At 40.1% G+C, this 12,105-nt stretch overlaps 1 long non-coding RNA gene across 1 annotated transcript; it reads left to right on the top strand.

Moving 5' to 3' along the window:
* Positions 1-6,192: 6,192 nt before the first annotated feature.
* On the top strand, positions 6,193-10,006 carry LOC113959956. The gene is made up of 3 exons (XR_003531954.1): positions 6,193-6,333; positions 7,197-7,301; positions 9,962-10,006. It is a non-coding gene; the product is annotated as an uncharacterized LOC113959956 (long non-coding RNA).
* Positions 10,007-12,105: the final 2,099 nt, after the last annotated feature.

Below are 12,105 nucleotides of genomic sequence, written 5' to 3'. Positions count from 1 at the left end.
CTGTTTGGCTGCATAAATTTAACAGGTTTGAGTTTACAATCTATCAAAAAGATTAATCTCAAACTCCCAGCACAAACAGAATTTCCTTTAATGTTGGAAGATACTTTGGAGAATGTATTTGCAAGCCTGGATAATGTGAATTGACTTCAGTAGATTATAGTGAGTAGACCAAAATTAATGTCTTCAGCACCAAATCTGTCGGTCCAGTTTTCTTGAGTAACATCTGCCAATTTTGTTGCAAATTGAAGCACTTCACACCCCCCTTGTTACCAGTTCTGAATGCCGACTCTCACTTGATCACCAAAAGTAAAGTGGTGGCTTTCAGATAGGTTTTTTTTCACAGTATTTTTCTGCATACTTTTGAATGGAGATGTGAACTTATTTCTCCTGACAGTAGGCTCATTTTCTCAGCTCTTTAAAAAGAATCTCCAATCCCCCAGTATCTCATCAACCACCAGATAAAAGCCACAGTCTTAAAGCATATCCTGTTTTTCTCAGTATTTAATATAGGATTGGGATGGATACAAAAGTTCTATCCCTCTGTCCTAATAATAATATCTCCATCTGACAGCAGGTTATTTCTGCAACTGTCATGATTCCTGCTTTTCTAGAGCTGTTATTACCTTACTGTTAATACTGCATATTATTACACTGCAGAAGTGTTGTTCTTCTAGTGACAGCATATGGAGGACCATCAACTGCCAACAGAGAAGTTCATACATTTAGAGTGCTCAGACGTTATCTGACACACATTGGAGGTACTGAAATAAGTTTGGAAACCATCTAATTATTCCACTTGTTACTGGGGAGGGAATGACCAACAAAAAGGAATGCTTTCAGGTTTTAATGGTAGCTCATGAATTCATAAGGGGAGGCAGAATATCAGAATTTATGGAAGCCACAAATTTGTCAGCCATACAATGGCACTGATTTGAATATCTCCAAAAAGCTATGAGAAAATAAATCTGGTATTTACATTACCTTAACATTAAATACATTTACTGAACTGTGACAGCACATATTTCTTGTGAAAACCTGTCATTTTGGTAAAGAAACCTGGTTCAGTAGTTCTCAGTATGGATTCTGCAAACATCTTAAGCAGGTGAATAAAGGTGACTGACTGGAACAACAGAACAGCTCAGATTTATTCTACCTGACAGAGATACCAGGGTATGTGGTATCAATAAGCAGTTTGCAGCCAAAGATGAAATCCCGGTCCTGTGGGAATCAGTGAAGATTTTACTCCTGAGATTAATGAGACCAGATTCCATGCGAACTTTCCAGGGTGATTTTAAATCAATCTGTTAGAGTGTATGCTCAAACCACAGTGCAACAGAGAAAGTTCCTCATTGTCTTGACGTTTCAAGGGTTTGAAGCTGGTTGGGTTTTTTGGTTAGCTTACTGGCCACTTTCAAAATTGGGAAGAAACTTTGGGATTCTGCCTTTCAGTAGTCTGTAAGTCACCTGCAAGCCTGAGGTTCAGGACCCTGCTGTGTCTGAGTCATGGCAAGAATCTGAGCTTTTCCTTCCATTGCCCAAGCACATGTTTTACACCCAAGGCACCTTGCCAAGCTCCATATTTTTGTTCTTTGCATTTCCAGCTCTGAAATTGCACTTGGATTTTTGCAAGTACGGTACTTTGAACTTCTAAAAAACAAATATAGTTCATAAAATGACAGGTGCAAATGAGTTGCCTAAAATAAATCATCCTGCGTTTAATTTATATTCTATTATTCATATGCCTATTTATTAGTATTTACATGTTTTAAAAGGGTACCTACCCAAGCACCAGAGCTGCTTTTTTACATAACACAAAAGCAACACTTTGCTACAAGTTCTTCAGTTTGGTCTTTATTAATGTGTAAGTCTCTTTAATATTATTATTGAGATATTTCTTCTCGGTTTTGCCTGCTGGAGAGGATGAGATAAACAAGCAGGCCTGATTTTTCCAGCTGGTAAATATGTAAAGCGGCACAACGCCCTCAAAGGGAAAGGTTTTAGGAGGCAACGGCAACAAACAAACGGCGCTCTGGGAGCACACTGGAAACAACGTGACGGTTTCAGAGGCAAAATCGGGACAAGCGGGGTCATTCCCGGAGCCGCAGTGCTGCCCAGTGGGAGGCAGGAGCGGCGAGCTGGCGAAGGGGCCACGGCCCCAGCGCCGCCGGCCCGAGGAGCAGCATCCCTGCATCCCAGCGGCCGCGGCGAGAGCTCCCCCTCCTGTCCTGCTCCTTTTCAGCACGATGGGAAACGTATCATGGAGCCTCGGACACCGAAACGTGTTTAAGCACCAGTCTGCGTGCGTTTATGCACGTATAAACCCACACGTACACTCCCACACACGGGGGAAAGCTGAAGGTATAAAGGGAGGCTGTTCTCTCTCTTTTTTTTTTTTTTTTCTTCCCCAAGTAACAGCCCCAGACGTTTCAGGCCAAAGTAAAGGTGCGGCTCATAACTGGGTTCTTTTAATATTGCTGATAGTTTACCTTATTATTCCCTGTTTGCCAGGGTGTTGTCAGCTCTCCATCAGGTTGCTTAGTGATGTCAGTCAGAATGGAAAACATATGTCTATGCATTCTTTCACCTGTATCCGAGGGGAAGCCATAATAAACAGCAATTTAAATTCAGGTATTTGGTTTGCTGGAGTGTTTAATTAAACAAAGAAATTCATTATGTGTGTTCACAGAAAAGTTCCGTTAAGCTGATTTTTTTCGTTTGACTTGAAGTGGAGATGTTCCTCTGACTTTTTGAATAGCATGCTCAGGTGATAGATTATTTGTGCCATTAAAAGCAAATAAATGCACTGAATAATTAAAAAATTGGCTCCCAATATTTGGGAGGGTTTTTTTAAGTGCACCCAGCCATTTTTGTACACATGGAAAACATATATGTGAACTTCTCCCTTGCTTCAGTTCCACCCAATCCCCACTTCCACTTCAGTGATGTTTTTTCACCCATACCTTTGAGAAGGGGCACATTCCACTCGTTCCTGAGCTTGGACGAATGCCCACAGCATTACTCACACACAGTAGTCTCTGTAGATTCCTTTCTGCTCTGGATACTAATCTCAATCCAGAGTTTTCTTAGATAATTGGAGGCTGTTCTGCAAAACGTCAAGAGGTAGCCTCTCCAAAGCAGACACAGTATAGCAGTTGTAATGGGAGTTGTGGTGGCTTTCCAAATATCAAGGTCTGGAAACGTTTGGAGGTATTTTAATATTGATCAATATTTCATTTTTTTGTGCTCCTTTAGGGTATCAGTGTCAAATCTGTACGGTTTAATGGCAAGGCAGAGCCTTAATACTGTTAATGTTTTTTAAAGTTCTGGCAAACAAAGAGAAACTATTTAACTCATGCAATCATTAATAACAATTGCTCTTCTGGCCCGAATCTTCACATAACTTGATAAACAAAAAGAAATGTTAACTTATTGCTCTGATTTTTCTTAAATATTTTCAAGTCTTCTGTTACAATGCATTTTTTTTTCTTGTTTAGTTTCTCATGTTTCCCACACCAAAAGTAAGCAAGAAGAAGTCTTTAGCATCAGAAAACACCCACACTATTAAAAATCAATCAATATTAAACCTTTTAAAAGGTAGCAATGCATTAAAAACCAAATTAGTAAAAATATGCCCTGGACACCAGTATTGACTTTGGGGAAAAATCTTTATCATCTCTCGACTGCTACACTCTATCACTACGGTTATTCAGTGACTCTTCTGTGATGCTTTCATACTAAATATAATGCCAAAGATCAGGTAGAAGGAAATTAAGGACACACGGATGAGCAAGAAACTTAGATGCATTATAACTTTGCTGTGACAAACTATGGGTTTACATCCTCTAGACTCCATTATGATCAAGGCCTATACCTCAGAATGAAATCAATCTTTTCAAAAGAGATTTCGTAAATCTTTTTGAGGTCTATTTGGTCCAAAACAGTGGTCTGCTTGCTCTGTCATACAGGTTGATAAGAGCATTTACCAAGCCCTACTTTCTTAAGGGCTTCTTCTTTCATTGTGGCTGATACCCAGAATTCTGACCTGAGATACCCTCCTACTCTCTGTGTGCTGTGCCCCTGTTTCTCACATACATTGAAATCAGGGAACTCTCAAAGTTAGAAGCAAAACCAGTGAGAGGTGGAGACATGTTCCCTCTGCAGCAGTCCTACAGCTGTAAAGCTCCCTCTGAGGTGAACTGAGAATATTTACAGCCAAGGCACATTCATTTCTTCACCTATAATTTTTTTAGAATTACTGTTTCCACTCCTTCCCATTCTTTTACTTCTCCATGCAAAAAAAGGCAGGAGAGAGTCTTGTTGTTTTACTTTATTAAATGTGTAAGTCTACCAGATGCTACAATGACAGAAGGCAAGAGGGAGAAGTTGTGTAGGATTGGGATACAGCAGAAAGTTCTCCCTTATTTTTAACTTCACTTTTTTTTTTCTAATAGATTAATTGTGCTGATTCCTGAAAATATTGTTAAGTAATCTACATCAAGTTCTTCCTAAAAGTCATCCCCTCATCTCTTTGTCTTTCTGTGAAGAATAAAAGAATTTTTTGCAATAACAATAGTGGTTTATACATTTTCTCCTTATCCTGTATTTCCCCTATGAGCTTTGTTGCATGATATAGTATGTCAGTTTAAGTAACATCTGTCAATGTTGGAAAACAATTGCAGGTTCTTTTCATTCATAAAGTCATTCTGGAGTTTCTTTGTCCTTAATTTTCTTGTCATGCATTCAAAAACATTACATCATTTTGTCTAAATTACCCCCTGCATTGCATATACAAGGTACAGTGTGTTATTCGTTTGTTTCCTGGACCCAAAGAAACATGTCAAGGTATTTACACTGGCGTATACTAAATGATTTAGACTTGGGTAAAGTTGTGCTTTGACATGTCATTATTTGACAATTGCTCTTCTAGTGCAATGCTTGCTTTTCTGCCAGTAATTCCCTGGAATCCTACATGATGTGATTCAATCTCTTGATCTTCTCAGTTATATTTACATTCACTTTACACATCCTAATACATAGTGGCAATGCCTTCACATTTCTGTGGCGAAAAGTCTGTCAAAAAATCCAAACATATCTTGGGAATGCAGAAATACATTCAGGACTGGGGCACATATTCAGCAAATCCTAGAACAGCAGAGATTGGAAGGGACCTCTGGACATTTTCCTGCTCAAAGCAGAGCAGATTGGTTCTATGTCCACTCATGTTTTAAATATCTCCAAGCATGGAGACTCCATAGCGTATCTGGGCTACCTGTTCCAGAATTTGAACATCTTCATAGTAAAAAACCCCTTTTTCTCATGTTTATGTGAAATTCGCTGTATTTCAATTTGTGCCTATGTATCCCTTGTCCTTTCACTGCAAAAAGTCCTGCTTCACCTTCTCTACTTGCCTCCCCCCAGTCAGGTATTTTTACACATTGATTGTACATCTCCCTGGCCCTTCCCTTCTCCTAGCTGAACAGTGCCAAATTTCTCAGCCTCCCCTCAGACGTCAGATGCTCCAGTTCCTTTATCATCTCCAAGGCCCTTGTCTGTCCTTGTTCCAGTGTCCATGTCTCTTTCATGCTGGAGAGCCTGGACCTTGACTCAGTACTCCAGATGTGCCTCACCAGGGCTGAGCAGAGAGAAAGGATCACTTCCCTCAACCTGCCAGCAGTTCTCTTCCTAATACACCCCAGCCTTCTTTGCTTTAATGCTGCACTACTGGTTCATATTTAGCTTGTTAAATGCCAGGGTCCCCAGGGCCTTCTCTGCAAAGCTGCTCTCCAGCTGCTTCCCCACCTGTATTACTACAAATATTGCCCTGATCTGGGTGCAGGATTTCATATTTCTTTGCTGAAATTCATAAGATTCTTTTCAGCCTATTCTTCTGCATCTTATTAAATTTGCTTTGATTTATGATCTTCTAAGTAATCAGTAATACTATTATCTGGAAATATTTCGTTTTCCTGAACTGTGTGGCTTTTCTTAATAAAATCATGCATGTAACATTAATTATAATAATCTATGTCTCTTACCGCCATAACCAAAAATAGATTTTGCTTAAAGACAGTCCTGAGAATCCTTCTCTACACAGATAGGATTTTTTGCCTTAAAACATGATCAGTGTATGTATCTGCCTCTATCCAAGATTCTTGAACTCAAGTGTGGTTATCAATTTCTTCTCACAGTGCTACTAGTTTAAGTAGAATTGACATGTCTTCACCACTTCCTTTCAGGTCACCAGAAGGTGCAGATGGGAGACGGACGGTCACATGCAATTTCCATCCCACCCACACGGCCCAGCAAAGGCTTGCCACGAGACTTCAGCTTTGGGTAAGTTCTGGGAGTATAGGGTAAGGAACTCCAATTCTATTAGCATGCATTGAAATCCTGCCCACATAAACATGACAAACCCTGCCACACTGAGGTTTATTGTGAGTATCACTAGAGATCCCCAGGTGCCTCACCATTCCTGCAAACTCAGGCAGCAATGGCTTGCAGAGCCAAGGCTCTGTATTATTGCTTCCTCCCATCCCCCAGGACAAAGTGAGAAACTGCTTTCTGCACACTATACATGTGTCACAGCTAATGTCTCTTGAGCCCTGGTGCAAGGAGCTGTAGACTGAGGTTTATTGGCTTTGCCTGAACTGCCAACACCAAAACAAGGTCCAAGGCAAACTTCAAAATGTTTTCACCCATAAGATTAGTTGGGGTCTTCTTGTCTGTTGTCAACTAATATTACAACTACCAGTTAGTATTACAGCTATTTTGCAGATGAGAAATAATCAGGAGAGAGATAAAGTGACAAAACACATGTACTTGAAGAGACTCGTGGCCTCAACTAGAACTCAGCTCTTATGCCTTATAGGACAGTCCTGTCACCATTAGAACATGTAATCTAACCTTCTTGGAAAAAAATGAAATGTGAGCCTCCCTTTGAACCAGTTTGACTTTGAGCTCCCTCATGAAACACTGACGACCTTTGAAAGAACACGGGGATGGCACCATAGACAGATTTTCCCTCAGCTGGCTGCAAATAAAGTGATTTGAAATAACTGCCAAAGCTGTAATTTATCAGGCTTTTTCACAGATTCCACAAAAGCAAGGAAATTCGAAATTGAAAGGCTTTCTCCAGGCAGAACATGTCAGGCATTTGTGCATGAATTGCAGGAGGAGACACGATATGTTTCTTTTAGAGCTGTTGTTGCCATCATGGTAAGCGAACAAGCATCTGTGCTTCGGAAATCAGTGGATGGAAGGTGTTCCGTGAAAAGCAGCATGTGGGAAAGTAGCTTAAAATGGTGAGAGTGTACAAAAGTAGCAGGAGTTCTGAATGCCATTCCGGAGAAGAACTGGAACAAGGCTGACACATAGAAAGGTGGCGAGAAAGCAAAAAGAAATGCAAAGAGGAGTACACTGAAGAAAAAAACCTGCCCACTTCTGGCTAGAGAATAGGTCTGAGCAAATTCCAAGAGAGGAACAGAGAAAGAGGAAAAATTAAAGGCCAAAAGGGAAGTGTATCTATTAGATGATTGTGCAGGTGAACATGAAAGTAAAAGTTTTGGTATGTTTTATTGTGGAAACAGATACAAAACTGAAAATCAGATGTCCCAACAGGACTCCTGATGTAGCAAATATGTATATATTTATAGTACACAAAACCTGTAAGATGATTCTCCTCTGTAGCGATTGCCACAGATACTGAAAAAATTGCAAGATTCACATTTAGTAGTATTTATTTCACAAGTAGTGCTTACCTTAAATCACCATATGTAAGGGTTGCACTGCCAGTCCTAAGGTTCTTAATTTCACTCCAGGGCTGACAATTTCCTATGTCACAACACTGTGAAGCTGTATCCAGAATAACAATTTAATACTTGAGTGCCCAGAGCCAGGCAGATGTTTTGCATAAAAGTGTTCTCTGGTGCTTGTGGAGTGCCTGCAGCTCCCCCCAAGAAGTGATGGGTGATAAGCACCTCTGAAAAACAGGTCACTGTCACTCAAGAGCTCAGAAAGGAACTGAGGTACCGAAGTTTAAGGCTAAACTTACAAGTAAGTGACATCATTGTGGAAGAGTGGGTCTCTGAAGGACTGCCATGCTTTTGGTCATTTGAATTTTGGCATGTAATAGGCATGCATTTGTAAATCAGATGCCTTTATAGCTTGTAACATCCTCCAGAAATGAGGATAAAAAAAGAGGGAATTAGAGAGGAAAGAAGGAAGATGAGGGGAATTAAAACAGAAATGGATGGAGATGTATTCAAGGTTCTTTTAGACTAGCTTGAGCATGCCTCATTGGTTCTGAATGCAAACTATCAGTTAGGAGGCTTAAAATAAACATAATGAAGTGGGGATTCTTCCACGTAATGCACACTAAAACTATAAAACACATGTCCATGGGATGTTTGGGGGAGAAAAAGTCTAAACAGCTTCAAAGAAGAGCTTAGAAGAGACAGACTTGGAAGATCTGGAAATAGCTCCATTTTCATTTATTAAACATGATAGACTTGATAGGGCATCTGGCTCAAGAAGCCTCTAAAATGCAGTCAGGTGGGAGCTGGACTGACGTACCACAGGACATATTTCTCTATGCTTGCTTGATTTTTCATTCTATTCCCTTAAGCATTTCCTACAGGCTCTTATGGGAGATGGTATACTACTGCAAATGCTCCTTTAATCTGACTCAATATTCTTATATTCTATTTTGCATTAGTAACTTACGACTTCCCTTCTATAGGTTACTTAACTGTGCTGGCCTAGATAAAGTTTTCTTCCTCTTGTCCTCCTGCAGCAGTGACTATGATTTCTATAATGTCCAAATATTAACTATTTTAGAGCATTTACTGAAGAGGAAGGCAGGCATTTTACACACAGGAATTAAAGGGAGAACAGATGCAAGTGAGTCGAGTGCCAGGTAAATATAAATGCATCACGTCTGGTACCCTGAGATTCATCACTCTGCCTCCAATGGATTGACATCAGGATAGATTCAAAAGCAGAGGGAACAGTTCTGGCAAACACAGAAGGCTTTACCTAGACTGGGGGAAAGTGTGTTGATAGTACAGTATAACACAGATTAAAACCTTCTAATTTCCCCAAAGCCATGTAATTATACTTGAAATAGATTATTTTGGTCAGAATTACAGAATTACAAGGATAGATTCAAACGGTTTTGTTTAACTTGGGGTTTCTAACCCAAATTGAAAAACCATTTTCTTTATCATCCAGGTTCACTTTCATATATCGAGGCTTGGTTCCCAGACTGGCATTACTGTCCACCTGGTAGCAAGGCAGCGAGTGGGCACAGAGGGAGAAAAGTCCCCTAGAAAACTGTTCTCTCAAGTGTTCTGGGCTTTGAAGTTGATCAGTAAACAGCAAGCCAGTGTTGAATCTCTGGTGCAGAGCGCTCGTGCTGTGCAGAACTGCTCAGGGAGTGGGTAGTGGCTTCTTGGGAACTGGATCTTTCAGGCATGCTTCAAAGGGGACTCTTAGAAAGGTACAGAAAGCCAGGTGGACGCAACAAAGGCACTGGTGATTTCTGCAAAGTTTACTTCAGAGGAAATGTGCAGCCAACCTTGGTGGAGAATATATACCTTCCACCCTTATAAAAACAGAATGATAAAAAAGTGAGCAAACCCAGCCCTACTAGCAGGAAGAACATTTAGTATTACATCTGTGTTTTGATTATGTATGTGAATAGCAAGCAGCAAAATATAAATAACACTTCATAAATTACGTATATTTAGTCCCTGAGAAGTAAGCACTTTAACGGAGAAATCTTTCCATTTATTTATTTAAATCCATGTAAAATGTGCATGTTGTGTATGTTTGCCAGTTTCCTGGCCATACTAGGTCTTTAATCCCTGGGTTCTATCATTATTTAGTAACATGACATGATTTAGGTAGAGTTTTGCAACCAATTTTTCACATAACATACAAAATCCCAATTTTTTTTCTGCAGGACCCTCCCAAATCACATCTTCTGTGATTTTAAGGGATATGAGATAAAAAAACATCCACAGAAAATCTACAGATTTGTGAGGCATGGAGTTTAGTAATGGGCACATAGGTAAGCCTTTGTTCAGCATGGCTGTCATTTTGCTCTTGCCCAAAACATGAACTCCTTAGGCAAGAGATCATTTCCTTTGTTCTCATTTTGATATGTGTCTGGCTGGAGTTTTCCACTGCTACTAGTGTTCAATTAAATACAAATAATAAATAGTTAATGGGTTGCCAAGCTGCAGAGGTGGGGCTAATCAGCTGAGGCTTCATAGGGTAGTTAATGATGGATTAGGAATGGGCGAACTGATAAAGCTGAATATTTAAAGGCTAATATTGTACAGGATGATGGATGCTTTGTCAGCTTCGATTGCATATGACCAGAACTAACAATGTGCTTATCTTCCTCCTCCTTCTTCTGTAGATTACTTGGCTCCAAATCGCTGCTGTTTTGAGAGTCTCTGTCCAAATTCCCCTGAGTGGGATTCTGCCTGTCAGAGGAAATGGCCTAAGAGGCTGTCTTACAATTGAAATTGGGTTGGGAGGTGAAAAAACAGCGACTCTACGAAGGAGGGATGTGATCAGCTGCAGACTTGTCTGCCCCTGCTCATACTCAGCTTGCTGAAATGGAGCGACTTCAATTGATTTTGCTATTTTTGCAGTGCTGACTGATGAGCCAGTGAAGAGGGAACTGTGTTCTGTGAGAAAGCAGCATGGGAGGGGCATGTCCCACTGCCTGTGCTGCACTGCTGGGAGCTACCCGGAGCTTTGGCTTCTCATCTGCACTGTGCACCGACGAGCTACTGTATCACTGTGTTTTGTGTGCAAAGGGTAACGTACACCTACTCTGTCAAAGGATTCCTATATATCACATCTATATTTATTTATTTGTTTAAAACAAAAATAGTTATGCATTTGTTATTTATTAACCAGCATGTTCTCATATTGGCATACTTAGTCTTAAAAATTAATACCTTCTAGTGTCAAATTCTGTGCAAGAGACATGACTCCTACTGAAACCAACTGATGTTAAACACTGATGGTGTTTTTTCAGCATCTAACTATGGGATCAATAAGGCCTTCATCCTTGTCGGTAGTCTGTCAGCTGGTAGGAAGACAGGCAGCCCTGTAGACAAGACACAGACAAGGAGGTCAAGAGAAGTGGATTCTTTTCTCAGTTTGCCTTCGGGTTTTTGCAAAGCCTTGGACAAATCACACAACCTCTCTGCTAAACCTCCTGACTTCCAAAATGGAAATGAACATAACTGTCTGCTTCCCAAGGATGCTATGGAGTAAATCAATTCTCAGAGAGGGGGGAAGGGAGGGGAAGGAGGTGTGTGGGAACAACAACTACCTGGATGCTTTGGAAGGAACAGACATATTTCTGTTAGTATGCATTTTTGTAAGCAGCCTTAGAGTGCACCTAAGTATTAACACATTAAAAAATTAAGCAACAGCTAGAGGATTTGGTTATATAGGCAGGGTATAGTTAATATAATATATTAACATTGCTAGTCTCATTCTCCTATGGACATCATTCATTTTGGATAAGGCCAGGGTAACTACAAAAGATTGAAAGGTCAAACGTTCCCAATCAAATGAGAACGCTTTGCAATTGTTTTAGTTCAGATGGTAGTCAGAAAAATATTTCCACCTTTCATTTGCTAGAAAAGCTATCCAGAGCTGGCATTAGTAGTGGCTTTGATGTATTCTCTGGTACACTGGTCCAGAGCATGCTGATGTAAACAGAAGTGTCTCTTGACCTGTTATCTTTGTTCTTCAACTTTGATATTTGCCCCCTTCAATGGTTTCTTTCTCCTCCCGGGGAGGCTTAAAAAAGTCAATTGATAGAGGAAAGAAAGAGTTTCAGGTTTTTTCTCTGCGTAAGACCCTAAAGAAATAGACACATCTATTGTACAGTCACTGAAGCTCTTGAAATAGTGTGGGTTTTTCTCTTGAATCCTGCAGGGAAATGAGCAAAGAAGGAAATAAAAAAAAAAAGCATGCAGTTTTGTCCATAACTATGGTAAGTACATCATACCTTTGATACTTTTGCTCCTGATGGTTTTTTTGAGAGAAAAACTGAGAAACTCAGCTTCAGAAACA

The sequence above is a fragment of the Corapipo altera genome, unplaced genomic scaffold (genome assembly GCF_003945725.1).
Source record: "Corapipo altera isolate COAL_440 unplaced genomic scaffold, ASM394572v1 2b, whole genome shotgun sequence".
Classification (NCBI taxonomy): domain Eukaryota; kingdom Metazoa; phylum Chordata; class Aves; order Passeriformes; family Pipridae; genus Corapipo; species Corapipo altera.
Note: the sequence above shows the minus strand (reverse complement) of the source record. Positions and strands in the feature narration are given on the sequence as shown.